At 37.3% G+C, this 20,480-nt stretch overlaps 1 pseudogene; it reads left to right on the forward strand.

Annotated features, from left to right (window-relative positions):
* The window catches only part of LOC119057861 (desmoglein-1-like), a 41,395-nt pseudogene extending 21,169 nt beyond the window's left edge, over positions 1-20,226 (forward strand).
* Positions 20,227-20,480: the final 254 nt, after the last annotated feature.

Consider the following 20,480-nt stretch of genomic DNA (forward strand, 5'->3'; position numbering starts at 1 on the left):
GAACTAAAATTCTTTTAAATTGTTCTTCATGGACAAAGTATGAAATGGTAGAAACTGCAATGTATCCTCCCATAATTTGTGTATATAGAACTACTTTCTGAATAACATGAAGTGATATGAGCTGACATAAACAGTCTTTGCACTACAAAATACAAGGATTGACCATCTTTATTAAGTTTTTAATTTGTTAGACAATTAGGACTCATGTCATATGTTGTCAATTTTTACAAGAAAAGATCTAAAACAATTGGATTTTTTTCTTATCATGTATATTTTATGTGTTTATACTGAATTAAAGACAAAAAAAGAATACATTGTATGTTTATATGTATCTATATTTAATTTAAAAAGAAGACTAAAGTTTTCTTTGCTCATTATCAAAGGACTTCTTTCCTTTCTAGAATTTATTTCTTCCTATAGTAAAACTATTTCACTCTGTATTTTCTAGCCCCTAGATTATGAAGCTGTGAAGAATCTACAACTTAGCATTGGTGTTAGAAATAAAGCTGAATTTCATCAGTCCATTATGTCCCAATACAAGCTCACAGCAACTGCAGTCTCAGTGACTGTGTTAAATGTAATTGAAGGCCCAGTGTTCCGTCCAGGTTCAAAGACATATGTAGTAACTAGTAATATGGGACAAAATTATAAAGTGGGAGATTTTGTAGCTACTGATCTGGATACTGGTGGCCCTTCAACAACTGTTAGGTAAGACTGACATTTTCAACTCATTTTCGTCACATATTGAATTAAGTACATATGTTCTTTTTAGAAATGTTAAGTATGAATTAAAATATTTTTATTGTTTTAAAGCCATCATCTAATAATAAAAATACTAACTACTGAATTATTACTTAATTTAGAGTATTTAAGAACATATAAAAATTGGTGCAACATGTAAGATGTAAAAGTGTGAAGCTATTCATTGTGGAAATATTATATCTTTAGAGTTTGACACACCTGCGTTTATACATTTCATTGACCAATTAGCTGATCACCACATATCAAGGTTACTTTCCCTGGAAGGTTGCATGGACTGATTTCCCCATTGCCTGTTTGCCCAGATTAAGATCCATTAGATTTAGTTACTCTCTTTGCTTTAATCAGCACTTAGTTGGTATTGGCCTTTGATAACTTTGGTCTGAAAAATGAGGTTGATTAAAGGAAAGTCAGGTGATGTAACTTTTTTAACTTTGCATATCCAAACATTTCTCCTTGATCATAAAAATCTGTGTGACTGCGTGCACGTCTGTTTTACACAAGTGCTTGTGATCCAGCATCACAGTGGGGAAAGGCCTCACTACTGAGTTCTGAAAGGTCTTTGTCTGTGCTCTTCTCACACCATGTGAGCACTGCTGTTAGTGCTCTTATCACACTGTCCCCCCACTGCTGATAAAGTCCTCACCACCTGCAGACCTGAGTTCACTGAGGGCAGGTCACCCCCAACCCCCACCCCTGGGTCCTCTTAAAGTTCTTGTCCCTGAGTTTGGCCCAACCCCCAAGACAAAAAGTTACTAACCAGTATTTCCTTAACAAATGTAAATGAGGGGAAAAGACATGGAGGTGGAAGATGAGAAGGAGAGAAAAGAAAACAGAAAATAAGACAGCAGCACAAGGAAAGGACATGCGTAGTTTGGAATTCAAAAGAAGTCCTATAAAGTCATTGTGTATATGGAGGAGAGTGGAAATAGGGAGGCCGAGCTAATGATGAAGTAACTTCTGTGGTAAGAGAATACTTTAGAATTGTTAATGAGCTCAGGAAGTCCTAGGATCAGGGTCTTCCAGGATAGCACTGATGGTACCAAAGTCAAATGAAATGAGACTGCAAGTATCAAAGGGAATTTCTGACAACCAAGTGGGTATAAGAGACATTCCACCAGGAGTGGCTGCTCAGAAACTCTTTTTTCTTAAGTTTACATCTTTGTCTACGTCTCAGTGTCCTCAAACACCTGGAACTGCCCTAGGGAAAAAAAAAAACATTGTCTCCCATAACTGAAAAGTACCTGCAGAGATCATAACTGCTGACCCACTGACTGGAAACATTTTATAACCAAACATTTTATAAACAAAATCTCTCTCTCTCTCTCCTATTAGAGAGCTGACATTAATTTGTACTGTTATCTTTCAAATACAGATATGTAATGGGAAATAATCCAGCTGACCTACTTTCTGTTGACTCAAAGACGGGCATCATTACTTTGAGAAAAAAAGTTACCTGGGATCAATATAATATGCTTAATGGAAAATACCAAGGAACAGTTCTGTCTATAGATGGTAAGAGATCAATTTGCTTTTTTTTCCCCTTCTACATGAAGTTATATATATATACTATGAACTAAAATTTTAATCATTGCACTTTAAGGTAATTTAATGGTTTTTCCAACAAACCTTATTTTATATTGGGTAGTATAGAATCAAATCTTTAATGATATTAAAAGCAGTACAATTCAGTGGATAAGACCATGAGCTCTGGAGTGGGACTAGATTGACATCTGTGTGCCATCACTTACCAGATACATGATTTTAGAGAAGTTATTTTCTCCCCACTCTTTAATATGGATTTAAGGAGTTACTACATGTAAATCATTTAGACATTCAATAAATGTTAGTACTTATTAATGTAAATAATTGAATATATTGAATTGTATGTATTATAAAATTATTTTCAAATAGTCCAGAAGCCATGCTAACTGAACTTTACATAATCTTTTAAAAAATTATGTAAATCTTTGTGTAAACAACATGCTTATATTACTCTTCAAAACCAATAAAATTAAATGAGGCTGGTCACTGAAGGAGGGGACTTCCTAAGGGTAATTCTAGTAAGCAGTACTTGCTACTTCAGTTGTTCCTCCCTTCTTCCTTCCTCTCTTTTTCCTCTTTCAATCATCCTAATAATGGTAGACAATTTCCAAATGCTTTACAGACTAAAATAATAAAAACAAACGCTTCAACAAAAACACTTCATAAAGTCATTCAACAATTTAAAATTTTTACCAAATATAATGTTTTTCCACAGTCAAAATAAATGTAGTTTCACAGCCAGTATTATAAATAGAAATGTGACCCCATCTATCAATAAACCTTATTTTGATTCAGTGCTGAAATAGGCTTCAGTAATTGCTAGTTACTCCTTTTCTTACATCCAACATCAAGCTTAATTGGAACATGAGAGATAAACTGGAACTTAGCTTAAAAAATTGTTAGGCTCATGAGAACCAGAAAGCATGCCTTTTCTCATAAAAAAATATAAGCTTCTGGGGATAAAAATAACAACAAACAATAACATTAGAATCAGCAGAGCTGAGATGAAAGGCATGGGATTTGCTATTTTTTAATATATTTTATTAATTATGCTATTTACAGTTGTTCTATTTCATTCCCCTCCACCCTACACACCCCCTCCCCCACCATTCCCCCCTTTAGTTTATGACCACGTGTCTCAAGTTCTTTAGATTCTATATTTCCCATACTATTCTTGCCATCCCCCCTATCTATTTTCTACCTACCGTCTATGCTACTTATTTTCTGTTCCTTCTCCCCCCTTCTCCTTCTCCCACTCCCCTGTTGCTAACCCTCCCTGTGATCTTTATTTCTATGGTTCTGCTCCTGATCTAGCTGTCCTCTTAGTTTGCTTTTGTTTTAGGTGTGGTTGTTGATAACTGTGAGTTTGCTGTCCTTTCACTGTTAATCTTTTTTATCTTCTTTTTCTTAGGTAAGTCCCTTTAACATTTTATATAATAAGGGCTTGGTGATGATGAACTCCTTGAACTTGACCTTATCTGAGAAGCACCTTATCTGTCCTTCCATTCTAAATGAAAGCTTTGCTGGATAGATCAATCTTGGATGTAGGTCTTTGGATTTCATGACTTGGAATACCTCTTTCCAGCCCCTTCTTGCCTGTAAGGTCTCTTTTGAAAAATCCACTGACAGTCTGATGGGAACTCCTTTGTAGGTGACTATCCCCTTCTCTCTTGCTGCATCTAGGATTCTCTCCTTCATTTTAATCTTGGCTAATATAATTATGATGTGCCTTGGTGTGTTCCTTCTTGGGTCCAACTTCTTTGGGACTCTCTGAGCTTCCTGGATTTCCTGGGAGTCTATTTCCTTTGCCAGATTGGGGAAGTTCTCCTTTATTATTTGTTCAAATGAGTTTTCCACTCATGCCTGTTCCTCTTCCTCTTCTGGTACCTCTATAATTCGGATGTTGGGACGTTTAAAGATGTCGGAAGTTCCTAAGCCTCTCCTCATTTTTTTGAATTCTTGTTTCTTCATCCTTTTCTGTTTGATCATTTTTTCCCTCCTTCTTGTCCACTCCTTTGATTTGAGTCGCAGTTTTCTTTCCATCACTATTGGTTTCCTGTGCATTTCCCTTCATTTCAATTAGTTTAGCTTCCATATGTTCCTCTAATTTGTGACTAAAATCAATCAGTTCTATGAGCATCCTGATCACCAGTGTTTTGAACTGTGCATCTGAAAGTTTGGCTATTTCTTCATCACTTAGATTTATCGACTCAGGGGCTCTGAATTGTTCTTGAGCCATGTTTTGATCTGTTCGTGCCTGTTACATCTGAGGAGCGGAGCCTTAGTAGTTTACCAGGGTGGGGCCACCCAGGTCGCTGGTTTGTGACGCTGTATGTGGTGGCGGGGTCAGAGAGGGACAATGGCAGTTCCCTCTGCTGCTTCCTGCCACTGGGGCCTGCATGGTCCATCTCACTGCTAGCTTCTTCACCGGTTTATCTGCGTGCAAATGTGTGACCTCGATCAGCTCTCAGTGGGTCCGCCCACTTCTCCACACCTGGGATCTGCCCACAGCTGCTGGTGCACCTGGGTTGTGCACCTGGGTGCATCTTTCCTTCCTGACCCACTCTGCTGCTGGCTCTGCCCCTCTTACTAGTTTGGCTGAAGGGTTCGTTGTTGTCAGACTTCCATGTAGTTCAATTTTCTGTGGTTCGGCTGCATTTTTGTTGCTAAAACTTTGTTGTTTTTAAACTTGGTTGTGCGAGAAGGCGCAGTGCCTCCACCTAAGTATGCCTCCATCTTGGCGGAAGTCTTGAAATTTGCTATTATAGACTGGATTTACACTTGCCTCTGTGATGTACTTCCAGGGATATCTTTATTCATTAACTCTGAAACTATACATTGAATCCCAGCCAAACATCAGCCATTGTGCCAGGTGCTAGGGTTACACCAATGGACAAAGGCTGACCACTGAACTCACATGTATATTAATGTGACAAAGATAAAAATGATCACGTCAAACAAAATCATTCCTTTATTTTACCAAATTTCAATAATCTTAGGAAAATCTCTAAATATAAAAGACTAAATATACATAAATATTACCTATAGCATTATCTTCAATAATTAAATCTTGAGAGCAATATCAATAATAGGTAACTGGTAGATAAATCATTGTCTACTTTATATGAAATTATATAGACATCAGAAATTATTTTAATGAAACAATTTTTCAAATATGAAAGAATTCTTACAAGGCAAAGAAAAAAATATAAAATGGATATATCAATGATATGATATATCAATGAAACTTAAATAATTGTAAATTTTAGGCATTGTAATTAAAGCCAGAGGATAATATAACAGAATATCAACAGAGATGGTTCTTGGGTAGTACAACTAACAGTTTGTTTGTCTTTGTTTTATTTCACTCTTTACATAATTCTATACTTTTCAAATAATGTGGAGTATCCAGCTACTTATAATGTAAAGAATATTCCAATAGGGTTACTAGTAATAATTCATAATAAGAACAATTTTAATATTTCAAACAATAGTTGAGCATATATGCTATGTACATGTGAAAGACCATGGCAGGCACATAAATATTTCTACTTCTCTTCCCTTGCAGCTGGACAAAATTAGCTTTACATGACCTGAGTTCATAGACAATAGTGCAGTGTGTATATAATTTTAATAATAAATTATGTTTTATTTCTTAAAAAGATATGTTGTAATAACTTCTGCAACAAACAGTTTCATAAATATGGGTTGCATAATATTTAAAAGATTGTGTTCAAAATATTAAAAACAATCTATGTGGTTCAAAAGCATGTAAGTGGGCAGAAAAAGGGCTGGTGAGTGGGAGAAATCAGGAGATGCTGGTCAAAAACTAACTTCCAGTTACTAAAGAATTACTCCATTACTAAATAATTAGGTTCAGGGATCTAATGCACAGCACTGTGATTATAGATAAGAATTCTGTACTATAGATATGCACTCAAAAGAGTAGATCTTAAATTTTCTCACCACGAAAAAGAAATGGTAACCTGTGATATGATGGACATGTTAGCTAACACTGTCGTGGTAATAATCATATTGTAATACATAAGTGTATCAAGTCAGCACATTGTACACCTTCAATTACAAGATGTTACATGTCAAGTATAGTATCTCAATAAATTGGGTAAATAGATAGCAAAAGAAAAAATGTTACCTAGGAATTTTTTAATGCTTCACTAATAACCACATGTTAATAACTGCAAGTGAATTGGAGAAAAGGCTAATGTTCCATCAACATCATCCCTACACTGCAGCAAGAATTACTAGGACCACGGAAGTCTGGCCTGCTAGCACCTGTTGATGAGGAACTTTTCTGACATGGTAGATGCTGCCTTTGGAAATCTTACCTGTGATGGAGAGAACAATCACACCTGGAACTTTCAGTAATGTCATTTTTCTGTAGTGATTGATTGCTACTCAGGAATTCTCAGCTTCAAATCCCACAGAAAATAAATAGTGCAGATATGATGAATAAATATTTTTAATGTAACTTTGGAAAATAGAGTAACTGCATACAAAATTCAAATACAAGTAGCTCTCATTCATTTATATAGATGTGAGATAAGACTGACTTTGTAAATCAAAGGTAAATGATCACAATAATGTGTTTTATCTCCTCTCACATACACTATTTTTTGTCAAATTGTTATTGAATGAGTATATGATTATTTTGATAACTTCTTAAAGTATATTTTATTGATTATGCTGTTACAGTTGTCCCAGTTTTTCCCCTTTTCCCCCCTTCACATGGTACTCCCTTCACTCCAGCAGTCCACACCCCTTAGTTCACATCCATTGGCCATGCATATTAGTTCTTTGGCTTCTCAATTTCCTATATTATTCTTAACATCTCCCTTTTTATTTTGTATCTATTAACTATGCTTTCTAATCCTTGTGCCTTTTCCCTCATTCTAACCCTTCCTTCTACCAGCTGATATCCCTTCAAATGATCTCCATATCTATGATACTGTTCCTGTTCTGGTTGTTGCCTACTTTTTTAATTTTTTTTAAGATTTGTATTTATTTATTTTTAGAGGGGAAGGGAAGGAGAAAGAAAGAGAGAAAAACATCAATGTGTGGTTGCCTTTCATGTGGCCCTCACTGGGGACCTGGCCTACAACCGAGGCATGTGCCCTGACTGGGAATTGAACCAGTGACCCTTTGGTTTGCAGGCCCACACTCAATCACTGAGCCACACCAGCCAGGGCCTTTTTTTTTTTTTTTTAGATTCAGTTATTCATGTGAATTTTTTGGCATTTTCATGTTCATAGGTTTGATGTTCTTTTTCTTAAATAAATCCCTGCAATATTTCATGTAATAACAGCTTGGTGATGATGAACTTCTTTAGTGTTACCTTGTCTGGGAAGCACTTTATCTGCCCTTCCATTCTAAATGATAGCTTTGCTGGATAGAGTAATCTTAGTTGTAGGTCCTTGCTTTTCTTCATCTTGAATACTTCTTTCCAGTCACTTCTTGCCTACAAGCTTTCTTTTGAGATATGAGCTGATAGTCTGATGGGAACTCCTTTGAAGGTAACTCTCTCCTTTCCTCTTGCTGCTTCTAAGATTGTCTCTTTATCTTTAACCTTTAGCATTTTAATTATGATTTGTCTTGGTGTGGTCCTCTTTAGGTCTAAGTTATTTGAGACTCTCCATGCCTCCTGGACTTGCATGTCTATTTCCTTCACAAAATTGGGGAAGTTTTTTTCAAATTATTTTTCAAATAAGCTCAATTTCTTGTTCTTCCTGTTCTTCTTATGTCATCCCTATGATTCAGATCCTGGCACTTTTGGAGATGTCCCAGAGCTTTCTTATACTCTCCTCATTTTTTTTTTTGAATTCTTGTCTCTTTCCACTGTTCTGGTTGAATGTTTAATTCTTCATTATATTCCAAATTATTGATCTGAATATCAGTTTCCTTCCCTTCATTGGGTCTTACCTGTGGATTTTTCTTTACTTCACTAGAGTAGCCTTCATTTCTTCCCTTTTGCTTTTGCTGTATTCAGTGATTTCTCTGAGCATCCTGATCTCCAGTGTTTTGAACTCTGCATCTAATAGGTTGGCTATCTCCTTTAAATTTACTTCTTTTTGCAGCGTTTTGTTCTATTCTTTCATTTGGGCCATATTTCTTTGTGTTCTCAATTTGCAGCCTCCTTTGTTTCTTTCTGTGTATTAGGTAGAGCTGCTCTGACTCTCTGTCTTAGCACACCTGTTAGGTTGTATGGGGTGGAGCCTTAGGTATTCACCCTGCAGGCCAACTGACTTCACCCCTTTGTGGTACTGTGGGGTTGGGGAGGGGTTGGAGAGGTGACAGTGTTGCTGCCTGGCTTCTTTTGGAGGCTAGACTAGCACTCACCCCATTTCCAGTCACTTCCCCCACTTCCCATATGTGACTGGCACCCTTCTAGCTGATGCCCTGGTGGTGATTCCCAGAATAGGTGCATTTGCATATGTTCTAGGTCTGTGAGGGCCCTTTAAAAAGTCTCTCCTGAGTAACCAGCAGTTTCTTCCACTGCCCCAACCCCCACTGGTTTTTAAAGCCAGAATTATGAGGCTTTATCTTCCTGGTGCTAGAACCCTGGGCTGGGCAATGTGGCCTAGAGCTGGGATCATTTGTTCCCAAGGTAGCCCTCCTGATTTTTATCCACCACACACAAATAGGGACCAACCATTCTTCTGCTACCATTGTCATCTCTCCATGACACATTGTTCTTTCTGCCCTGGCTCCCCATCTCCACCCATCCAACCTAGACATCTGCATGAATATGTCTTCTTTAAATCCTTGCATACAGTTCAATTTTCTGGCAGTTATAGATGTTTTTGTTTTGAGGTTAGTTGTGATTCTTCTTGTGGTTGCAGAAGGAGGCAAATTATGTCTACCAATGCCTCCATCTTGACCAGAACTCTTATTTTGATAGTTTTTAATTGACCAGTTTTGTTACAAGATAAAGATATAAATACAGATTCAAATGTATTTCTTATTCAACTTTATTGAGGTATAATTTTTATTCAATAAATACTCTTTTTAAGTGTAGAGCCTGATGAGTATTGGCAGATGTATGCATGCATATATATTGTACATTACCACAGACAAGATCTAGAGCATATTCATCACCACAAAGAGTACCCTTGCATCCTTTTGCAGTCATTACTAAAGCTCTGCCTCAGCCCCATGTGCCTGCTGATCCAATTGTAGATGTATTTTAATGTACTGCCCTTTATACTACAAGTATCAGTCTACTGTTTTGCTCAAAATCAGTCTACTGTTTTGAAATGCTGGTTGGTTGGATGGTAGGTTGGTTGGTTAGTTGGTTGGTTTAAATAAATAGCAAATGTAGAGCAATTCAGTTGAAACAAATAACAAATGTAACTACCCTTATATTTGATCAAGGAACACAGTGATTTACTATAACTTTGAAGAACAAGAAAGAAGCAAATTTTGAATATCTCCTTTTGAAACAAAAGTGTTTCACCTTCTAATTGAAATGAAAATGGCCCCCTACCTCCAATAATTTCAGTTTCCTGTCCTATAAGTTATTAGTTGTGAGTTTGGGGATATGCTGCTTTATCACTAGGAAATCTTTGTAGAAATGTTATACCAGCTTACTCAAAATCTGTTCATTTTGCCAGCTCATAAAAGGAAAAGAACAAACATAATTGAAAAAGAGAGTAAAACAACAAAACAATCTAGCTTTAATATAAGAAATATTCAAAAGCATAGTCTAGAAATACCTCCACTGTGGCTTATAACACACCACTAGCAAATACTTACTTTCTGTGGTATTTACTGGTTATGCTTCCCAATACATGAGACAGTTTTTCAGGAGCACTAGTAGTCATAATGGTTTGATTTAAAAACTGAATCAGGAATAGGGATGATTTGGGAAGTTATTGATGGATGGAACTAAAGACATTGAAATAAGTATTGATACAAAAAGAAAATGTTTTTGTATTGCCCAACAATTACTACACTAAATGTATAAAATATTTTATTTTTGAACCTTGTTTCAGATGGTCTTCAAAGAACTTGTACTGGTACAATTACTATTAACCTTGAAGGTTCTGAATGGGAACAATCTGAGCCTACTACAACAGGTGGCCCCGAATATCAAGTTACACTCACTACTTCTGAACTTGAAAATGGTAACAATGGTGGCAATGTTGACAATGGCAACGGAGGAGTAAATGAGCAAGGAGAAACAGGGGTTGAATCAGGTGTGCCCCTTATTGCAGATAATGTGCATTTTGGTCCTGCTGGCATTGGCCTACTCATCATGGGATTCTTGGTCCTAGGATGTAAGTACTTTAACAGTCCATTTTATATGTTTCCCCTCAAAAGAAATTGTGAGAAGTTTTCTGATCTTTTGATAAAAACATATTTTACAAATTCTTATTTTTTTCAATTATCAAGATATTTTTATATTTAGTGCTGGATTTATAAGATAAAAAAGTCCAACTCTTTCACAGTGAAAGATAAAAACTTTTTTCATTAAATTTCAGTGTAATGGGAAGTCTCATAATGTGCAGTTCAAATTGCTATGTGAGTGAAGTACACAATAAGAAACAATTGACTAGGAGTCAAGAAAGCCTACATAGAGAAAATAAATTCTCATTCAGATATTAACAGAGCGAGCCTAATGAAGAGGAAAAGGGGAACAAATAACAAGGAGAGAAAATAATCTATGTACAAACCCCCCACAGAATGAAGGGCTGGTTACCAGCATAAAGGACTCCAATAGGGAAGAACCAGAGGTTGTGCAGGGTTGCATGGGGACAGTTGAGACTAGAAAGATAGACAGGCACCAGACCCTGAAGGGATTTCATGCTACACTAAGACTTAATGGAAAAGAGTCAGATAGATGTAGGGTTAAACTTCAGCTTCCAAACGTAATTGTCTGAGTCTTTCACAGATTACCTAACTTGCTGGTCCATGGAAACATTTATAGTCAATAGAATAGTCAAGATTCTAACCATGAGGGTATAATATGCACTGTATTCTCTAAATGGTCCTCAGTGTTGCCTAAGATGATTATAGATATTAGAGTGGAGATGAGCTAGATCTTGCTGTCTCTGAGGAATGAGAAAGGGAGCTCTGAAATAAGTAAGTTGATATCTGCACATTACTACTAAACTAAATTTAAATACTGTCATTTTTCAAATATAGAATCATAAAATCTGTGACAGGATACCTCAGGCATTAATCAAAACATACACACATAAAATATCAAATCAGAGCACTCTGCCTATGAAATATTTTTCTACCTTCATTTTTTAATATATAAACAGCTGTGCAATAGATATTTTACACTAAATTTATTAGTAGACAGGATTTTCTTTGATTTTAAATAACTTTCACCCTTTTGAAATTTATGATCAAAAGTGAATTTATCTGAACCACAAAGACTTTGGACATACTGATAGCCCAACTTAATTTAAAGTGGAGGATCTATTTTCATAATAAAAAATGAATTTCAAAAAACAAGAAATTTATATGTGAAGTAATAAGATTTCATTCTTATTCACTCATAAGAAATTGAAATGACCATGAAAAGTTCTATTAAATGAGAAAAAAGGTTGAAAAATCATTCTTATGAAAAAATCATTCTTATCAAAGTAAACCAAGGCAATAAAAATGCTAGCAAATTTGCAGAATGTAATATAAAATATATATGAGAAGACACAATCCTCTAATTTCCCCTGTTTGGATATATTATTAACCAACATCTTAAAACTTTAAAGTTAGATATTTCTCAAAGTAACAATTGACCCAGGTGCTGATAACTTCTACTACAAAAACTGTAACTTTCACTCGAAGTTTGCTTTTTATATTGGTGACTACCTTTGGTTAGTATGGTTAATAAAATATTTTAAAATTATATTATGGGTTTTAGATTCAAATCTATCTCTAAGCCCGACATATTATCAAGAAAGCAAAATACCAGGAATTATTTTTCTCCTCTTTGTCCTTCTTCCTTCTCTTTCTCTCTCTCTCTCCCTTTTAGAAATACAATGTGTGTATTATTTATTACACTGAAAAAATAACCATTAATAATCACTTCTTCAGGCTTAACTCCACTGAGTTAAACATATTAACAATAATTTGCATACAACAAATATAGTTTCTTAAACACCACAGATATCATTTTACATGCACATTTTAAACATATTATGTATTTAGGACTCAGAAGTAGCCTTGGACATTTTAAATAGCAAAAATATATAAAAGAATGACAAGTAGAAGTGATGCTGGCAAAGTGCTCTGCATTTGTATCCAGAGACACACCATAGAAATCTCAGGTTAAAAAAACTTTAAAAACTGTTTGGTATATAAGAATATTTGGGAGGGGGAGTGGAGAGAATAACAGCTTTCCCTTTGGCTTAAGAGAGTCAACAGTTTGAAGTCATTAAACTTGAATTAGAAGCCCCTAGAGGAGTCAGAATTCAGAGGCAGGAAACTCAGAGTGGCAGGGAGCTGTGTGGGTTCTTCACTCCCCTCACCAGGCCCAGCCCAGGTTCCTGTCTAGAAAGAGCTGCTGAGGCCACTTCTGTTTCAGAAGGGTAATCATGTGATGGTGTGAGTGGTGCTTTCATCTTACTGTCTGCAGTGAATGATGATTTGTGAGATGCTTTTTCTTTTAGAGCACAAATGTCTGTATCCCAGCAGATGAATCTGCAGGCCCTGCTGGGAGTCTCAGGACAACCTCTGCCCCCACCATCAGTGGCCCTGTGAGCAGGGAGCCTGGAGGGGGCCCAGCAGCCAGAAGCTCAGCTGTCAGTGGGCAGGCAGCCCAGAGTTGACTGTGGTCACCTTTCCACCATCAGTTTTGATCAGGGTTGCCCTCTTTCTCTGCATTAGAATCTCGCTGAAGGCTTTGCCTATGAATACATTTGGGGCACAACACATTGTCCTCCAGGCGGGGTGGGGTGGGGGGGTGGGTAGTGACAGGCAGGTAACAAGAAGGGTGCAGACACTTTCTCTTCTTCTCAGGAACCCAGGCTGGCCCAGCATTTCCCTCTGTCTTATTACTCTCCTCACTGCATTCTTCCCTGCCTGCCTTGCTTTCTTCTTTCCTTCCTTCCTTCCCTTTTAAAAAATTTACACATCCTTTTCTTCATATACCTATTCATTCCAAATCATTATTTAGGATCATATTGTGTAAAACACCATGGGATAGAAACTTATGTAGTTAAGAAAAATCCAGCTGGTCAATAGAAAAAGACATTGTTAAGCAGTGTAATGTTCTTTATCTGTGTGTGAGTGAGTTCAAGAAAAGGTATCTGTCTAGGGGCAGATAATAGCCTCAGAGAGGATAATGGCTTAAAGCATAAAGAAGGGGTTACTGTTGAAATAAAAGGTCAGGCATGTGTGAAAGGAGAAAAATAAAGACAAGAAGGAAGAAATGCAAAATCAAACCTCTGGACTGGCCTTCCCAGCTTTCTTTTTCTCTCCTTTACTATTTTTCTGAGTAATGATGGGGGAACACCCATCTGTTTCAAAAGTATCACACGACTTGCAGTCTGAATCCCATATAACACATGAAAGTTGATTGTAATCTAGTATACTGAAACTCATATTGATTTTGATATCTCACCATTTATTTTCTACCACATTCATAATAATTTTAGGACCAAATGGGGTTATCACACACACACACACACACACACACACACACACACACACACACATATACTATATTAGGGATACAAATTTAATCACAAAAGGCAAGTGGTTTGGTTTTAATATGGCCCTGCTGCTAACTTCAATATTCCCATCCTCTCACCAACAGTGGTCCCATTTTTGCTGATCTGCTGTGATTGTGGAGGTGCCCCCGGTGGGGAAGCCGGCTTTGAGCCTGTTCCTGAATGTTCGGATGGAGCAATTCATTCATGGGCAGTAGAAGGACCACAGCCTCAGCTGATGGTGAGTGCAGATCTGTAAGAAACAGACTATGGTTGACACCTAAACTCAGCCTTGTGCACATGAAACCGGACGTGGGCGGTCACCCCCAGTCTATGCCATTCTCTGTTCTGGGCAAGCCAATGAGGAAAATGGAAGGGGTCAGAGGTGCATCAAAATTAGGCGGAAGTCTTCAGGGGAGGCTTTCTGAATGAGGTTCCTGTTTTAAATGGATTTCATAAGTAGTATTCATCCAAGAAATCTTAGTTAATTTGACAACTACCCAATGTATAACTATAAACAGACAAGTCGTTACAGATTACAAAATTCTGTTTCTTGTCTTTTAGGATTTGACCACTCTCCCTATACTACAAATGCCATCAGATAATGCAAATGTGGTTGAATGTATTGACACTTCAGGTACAATGTTATTTTTTTTATTTTAACAACTCCAGTGACTCAGAAGGAATTTTGTTCTCTCTTTGCATACCTCTCTTTCTCAATTATTTCATGTGTCTTTAAAAGTGTTTCAATTATTCCTTTTTAAATTATTGATTTGCTAATTAAATGATGAGGAAAATTACAGGAAGTATTATTCTTATATGTTAAATTTCTAAAATCACTCTCAATCTTCAGAGAATATTTAGGATGTAATCTGATTAAGATGTCTATAAATAGGAAAGAATAACTAAATTGTAATATTGGTTTGGGATTTTTGTTTGTTTTGTTTTTGTTCAATAGAGCAACCCTTATTTACCCCCAAAATACAAGTTAGAATTAAAATACAACCCAATTAAAATAAATCTGTGCTTATTTATTGAGAATAAAATCTTCCCCAAAATAGTAATTAGAACTAAAGTGCAACCCAATTAAAATAGATCTGCTCTCATTTATTGAGACCGGAATCTACCTCCACAATTCATGAATGGTTCAAAATCACTCTGACTTCAGCTGCTATCAGGACAGAATTAAACACTTCATCCATTCTCAGCATCACCATAAATGTTAACCTAAAGAGCTTCATCCCCCTTATCAAAATGAAAGCGGATGAGACACCATCAAAATCTTTCAAAAATCTCATCTGAGGTTGTGGGCTTGTGGTCGAGTGTCTCCCTGCACGTGGGTAAAACTACCAGTGGAGCCCCCTTCACAACAGGGGTCTAGACCAACTCACAGGCCGACGCCAGGGGACAATTAGTGAATTGTAAGTGAATAACTACCACTCTTATTTTAAAAAATTAAGTTTTACGAACTTGTACCTTTGAAAAGAGTTGCACCATCTTTCCTTGTTTCAAGGTAAGTAAATGTTATTGGCTCTTATTTTTCTATCTTCCTCAAACTTGTAATCGTGACTTTTCTACTTAGAACTCTTTAAAATTCAAGAGACAAAGACATGTTTGTGACTTCTAGAACCAGGCCTTTGAAAACCTAGACAAGCTGTGCTTTAAAACTATTTCTCTTCCTGATGTATCCATTTTTGAGGGGGGGTACCACTACCCCCCACTTCAGAAGCAGACACTCATCCTCTTATATCTCCCTATTCATTAAGATCCAGTCAGTTCTCCAGAGTTGTTAAATTCACCAAGATTTATTTATGCATTTATTTATTTATTCTCTCATGAAATTGGCAAAGCTTTACACAAACCTTGAAAAAAGCCCAGTGAGAGGCATCAAAGTAATAGAAGCATAGAGAACACACTGACCCTAAAATCAAGATCTTTAAAATATTAAAGCATGAGACATCTTTCCCATGTCAACACTTACCTGTCTGTGGCTGTCCCATAGTCCAGGCCATTGTTTTATCACATGTACCTACAATACTGTAACAGACTCCTACTTGCCCCTCCCATTCAAGTGCAGATTCAAGATCCCATGCAAACCTTTACCCTGACCATGGCCATGGCTGCTTCTCTGAAAGCCGTCATTCAGGGCCTTTGCTGGAGGCTCTGTGTTTCTAGCACATTGGGGTATTCTCAGACTATTTAACTTTTAGAATTTAGAATATTTTCCCTCAATTTCTGTTAACTTACAGTCAAAATCTCATAACTATATGTGGTATAAGTTGGATACTGTAAATATCAGGGAAATACTGTAAAATATATGATTGTCTTATCGATATGTTGCACACATGAAATAAATACAAAATAATATTGAATATAAATTGTAATTTTAAAAAATTTAATTAAAAATAAAATAATAATTTCAAAAGCATGGGTTTTGTAACCTCTATGTAGCCCCTCTCTTCTAGTGCAACATATAGTTACCAAACAGTAATTAGAAACAATAATTAACAAATTAACTGATAATATTATTTTGAACTCAACATCATATTTATTATTCCTGTATTTAAATTTCACCTTCATTTTTTTCCTTTGCTCACAAATATATACTTAAATGATTAAACCATCTATTAAAGTAAGTTACTGATGTTCAGTCTATAATTCCCTATAAAGTAAATTTAATTTGATTTACATTTTCAGGTATTTACACAAATGAGTATTGTGGAAGAGAAATGCAAGATATGGGAGAAGAAGAAAGAATGAGAGGATTTGAACTAACTGATGCAGTTAAAACACCACGAGGACCTGAGACATGTCAAGAATATTCTAGAATATTAAGAAGAAATTCTATGAGGGAATGTAGAGAAGGAGGTCTGAATATGAGCTTCATGGAAAGTTACTTCTGTCAGGTAAGGACTCCAGCCCCCACGCCTTCCTGTTCATCCCAGATCCACTGCTGTGGCCAGGTTCCCACTATTTCCCTATGGGGCTTTGGGAAGCATCTCCTAGCTGGGCTTCCAGCCTTGAGTCGTACGCCTGAGATGCAAAGTGCTGCTAAATAGTACAGCTAAAACTCTGATTGACGCCTGTTACCCTCCACTTAAGAACAGCCAATGGTTTCTGTATGGCACGAAGTCCTACTTAGCAAATTAGCTTATTCACAAGTTGGGCCTGCCCTCTCATCCCCAATTACTACTAAATGCACTTGCCAAGTGCCTTTGCTTTCTTTACACCAGCCTATTGACCTCCATATCTTTGCTTGTGCTGTTCCTACACTGGAATGCTTTCATCTGGTCGCCACTGTCATAAACCCCTACCCATTTCCAAACCCCATTCAAATATCACTGCCTCTAAAGTCTTATTGTTAACTGTTTCATTGAAAATAGGATTGATGTTTCCTTATCAGTATTTCTGTAATACACATTCTCCTCAACTTACAATGGTATTATGTCTCCTAAAGCCCCTCATTAGTTGAAAAGATTTAAATTGAAAATGCATGTAATATACCTAACCTACCAGATATTCTAGCTTAGCCTAGCCCATATCTACTGAACGCACATCACTTTTACATCATCATAAAATAAAAAGTTGTTAAGCTGAATCATCGTATGTCAGGGATCATCTGTACTTTGTCTATACATTTTAGAAATACACCATTTCTGAATCTGTTAGTTTATATCCTTAACACACTTTTTCGTGCATTAACTACGTGCTCTTCACATGTTGCTAGTATCTAGCTCAGTTCCAGGCACACAATAAAAATTTCATGAGTGGGTTCAAGAGACATAGTACAATTCTAGAACATTCTAAAAACCAGTAAGAACTAATTTTGCCATCCTCGGGTAGAGACAGAATTGCCCATGGTCACACGCTATGTGATACTAAAGCTTTAAGGACTTTACTCTCTCTGATACACATACATCCATCTACATTCTGGCCTAAAATGCCTTCACAAACTCTCCTAAGCATTTAGATAATGGCCGCTATTTTGAAATAAGATACTAGTAAAAGCCTTTCAAATCCCAGTGGATAATAGCAAGAGGTCTGTTGCTGAAATCCATAGGAATGCTACCTATCCAGGTCCCAACAAATTAATATATTTTCATGAAAAATACAATTCTGCCTCCCAACTTCTGCACTTACAGCTCCTTCTGCCCAGATCTTTCTATATTCCTTACTCACCATCACGTGATTCAAATCTCCAATCAAACATCACTTTTGGAGATGCCGTCCTTGACCATTCTACCTGAAAGAGCAACCCCCATCACTTTCTGTCCCTGTACCCCCCACTCACCACCTCCTGACGAAGGTGGTTCTGTGTTGTCTGTCTCATCCTACTCAGATGTAAGCCCTGCCAGACAAGGATTCATCTAGTTTTGCTCATTACCTCATTGCTAAGTTCCTAATAGAATGTATTGCAAATACTAAGGACACGAAAACTATTTGTGAGTAAAATGGCTCAATGAGTTAGTTTTCTAATAAATGCATTTCTGATACTTAACCTGAAAGTTTGCAGCCCATTATCACGAACACGAAAGATGAACTAAAAGTACACATGCCTGTGGGCTTTACTTTGAATTGAAGGAGTCTATTTTGAATAATTTTCTTTGGTCACCTACAATTTTGAATCCCAATGGGGCACAGACCCATAGTTAAATTTTTTCTGTTGTTTTGTGGAAAGAGCAACATTGAAATAAATTTCACAAATCCAACAATCACTCAATCTGAAGAAAGGAAAGCACAATCCTGAATGAACTCAAATTAGCTCAAACCACATTTTCAATTAAACCGAAAAAAGATACACAATGGAGTATACTTCAAATTTGGCATTTTTAAATACCTCCTTCTAACTTGGTTACAAAGTAATTCGTGCAAATTTTTTTTTGTTTTTTGTTGATTGTACACTCTAATAAAGTCCATCTAAATAAATCTTTTAAATCATAATATATTTTAGGATGATAGTTAAAATAATTTCTAAGCAAATTCTTTCATGTTGTTATGTGTTTTATAGAGCACCTCTAGTAGATGTTAGAATTTTGTTTTTTATTTTTCTTTGGTAATGTCCTGTAAAAAAATTAATGACAAGGACTTCCATTACCATTAAATATGTACTCATGATTTCCTTTTCTCTTTCTTCTACCAACTTAGAAAGCGTACGCTTATGCAGATGAAGAAGAAGGACGCCCATCCAATGACTGTTTGCTCATATATGATATTGAAGGTGTAGGTTCCCCCCGCTGGCTCTGTGGGCTGCTGTAGCTTCATTGGAGAAGACTTGGATGATAATTTCTTCGATAATCTGGGGCCTAAATTTAAGAAGTTGGCAGATATCACCCTGGGAAAAAGTGTTGAACCATATCCAGACCTTGATCCCTTGTGGCCACCTGAGAGCACAGGACCAATTTACCCTCCACAGGAAACAGAGCCCCTTGCTAGTGGGCGCCCTCCCCTCTCCCCACGCTATGGCACTACCACAGTCATTTCTGAGAGCACCTACCCCTCGGGACCTGGTGTACAGCATCCTGTGCCTATTCCTGATCCTCTAGGCTATGGTAATGTCACTGCCACTGAGTCTTACATCACCTCTGGCACTCTGAAGCCCTCTGTCCACATTCATGATAACCGACATGCCTCAAATGTGCTGGTGACAGAGAGGGTGGTAGGCCCTATCTCTGGTGCTGATTTGCATGGAATGTTAGAGATGCCTGACTTGAGAGATGGCTCCAATGTTATAGTGACAGAAAGGGTAATAGCACCAAGTTCAAGTCTACCCACCACTTTGACCATCTCTGATCCTAGAGAGTCTTCAAATGTGGTAGTGACAGAAAGAGTAATTCGACCCACTTCTGGCATGATGGGCCCTTTGGCTATGCACCCAGACTTATCAAACACCCACAACATGATTGTGTCAGAGAGGGTCGTCTCTGGCTCTGGTGTAACTGGAATTAGTGGCCCAGCTGGGATAATGGGAGGCAGTGGCACAGTCAGCAGTGGCTTCATTGGCAGTGAAGCTGGAATAAGTGGTGGTGGCATCATGCTGAGTAGTCTGGAAGGAGGCGGGGGCCTGAGTAGCAGCATGGGGAGGACAGCCACCATTGGCCACATGAGGAGCTCCTCTGACCTTCACTTTGGCCAGACCCTTGGATCTGCTTCCCCTAGCACAGCCCGAAGTCAAATCACAAAGTACAGTACAGTACAATATGCTAAGCAGCCAGGATCTCAGCACACTTTTTCTCAGCAGTTATGATTTAGGTTCAATTCCCACCACTGAAAAGCTAACAATGTCATTTATGATGCACAACTTGGTGCTTCGGTAGTTGTGGAGCAAGGTGAGAAAAATAGGTGAAAACAGTGCTGCTGGGCAAGAGCTCTCCATGGCATTTGTAAACGTTTTTGTTACATTAATACTAATGGAGTCATGACAGGGAACTAAAACTTGATTCGGGGTTTTCTTCACTTCTGTGTGGCCTGTAGTGCATCTCTAGCATGTGGAGGAAACAA

This window comes from Artibeus jamaicensis, unplaced genomic scaffold (genome assembly GCF_021234435.1).
Source record: "Artibeus jamaicensis isolate MK-2021 breed Jamaican fruit bat unplaced genomic scaffold, CSHL_Jam_final contig_354, whole genome shotgun sequence".
In the NCBI taxonomy this organism is placed as follows: Eukaryota; Metazoa; Chordata; class Mammalia; order Chiroptera; family Phyllostomidae; genus Artibeus; species Artibeus jamaicensis.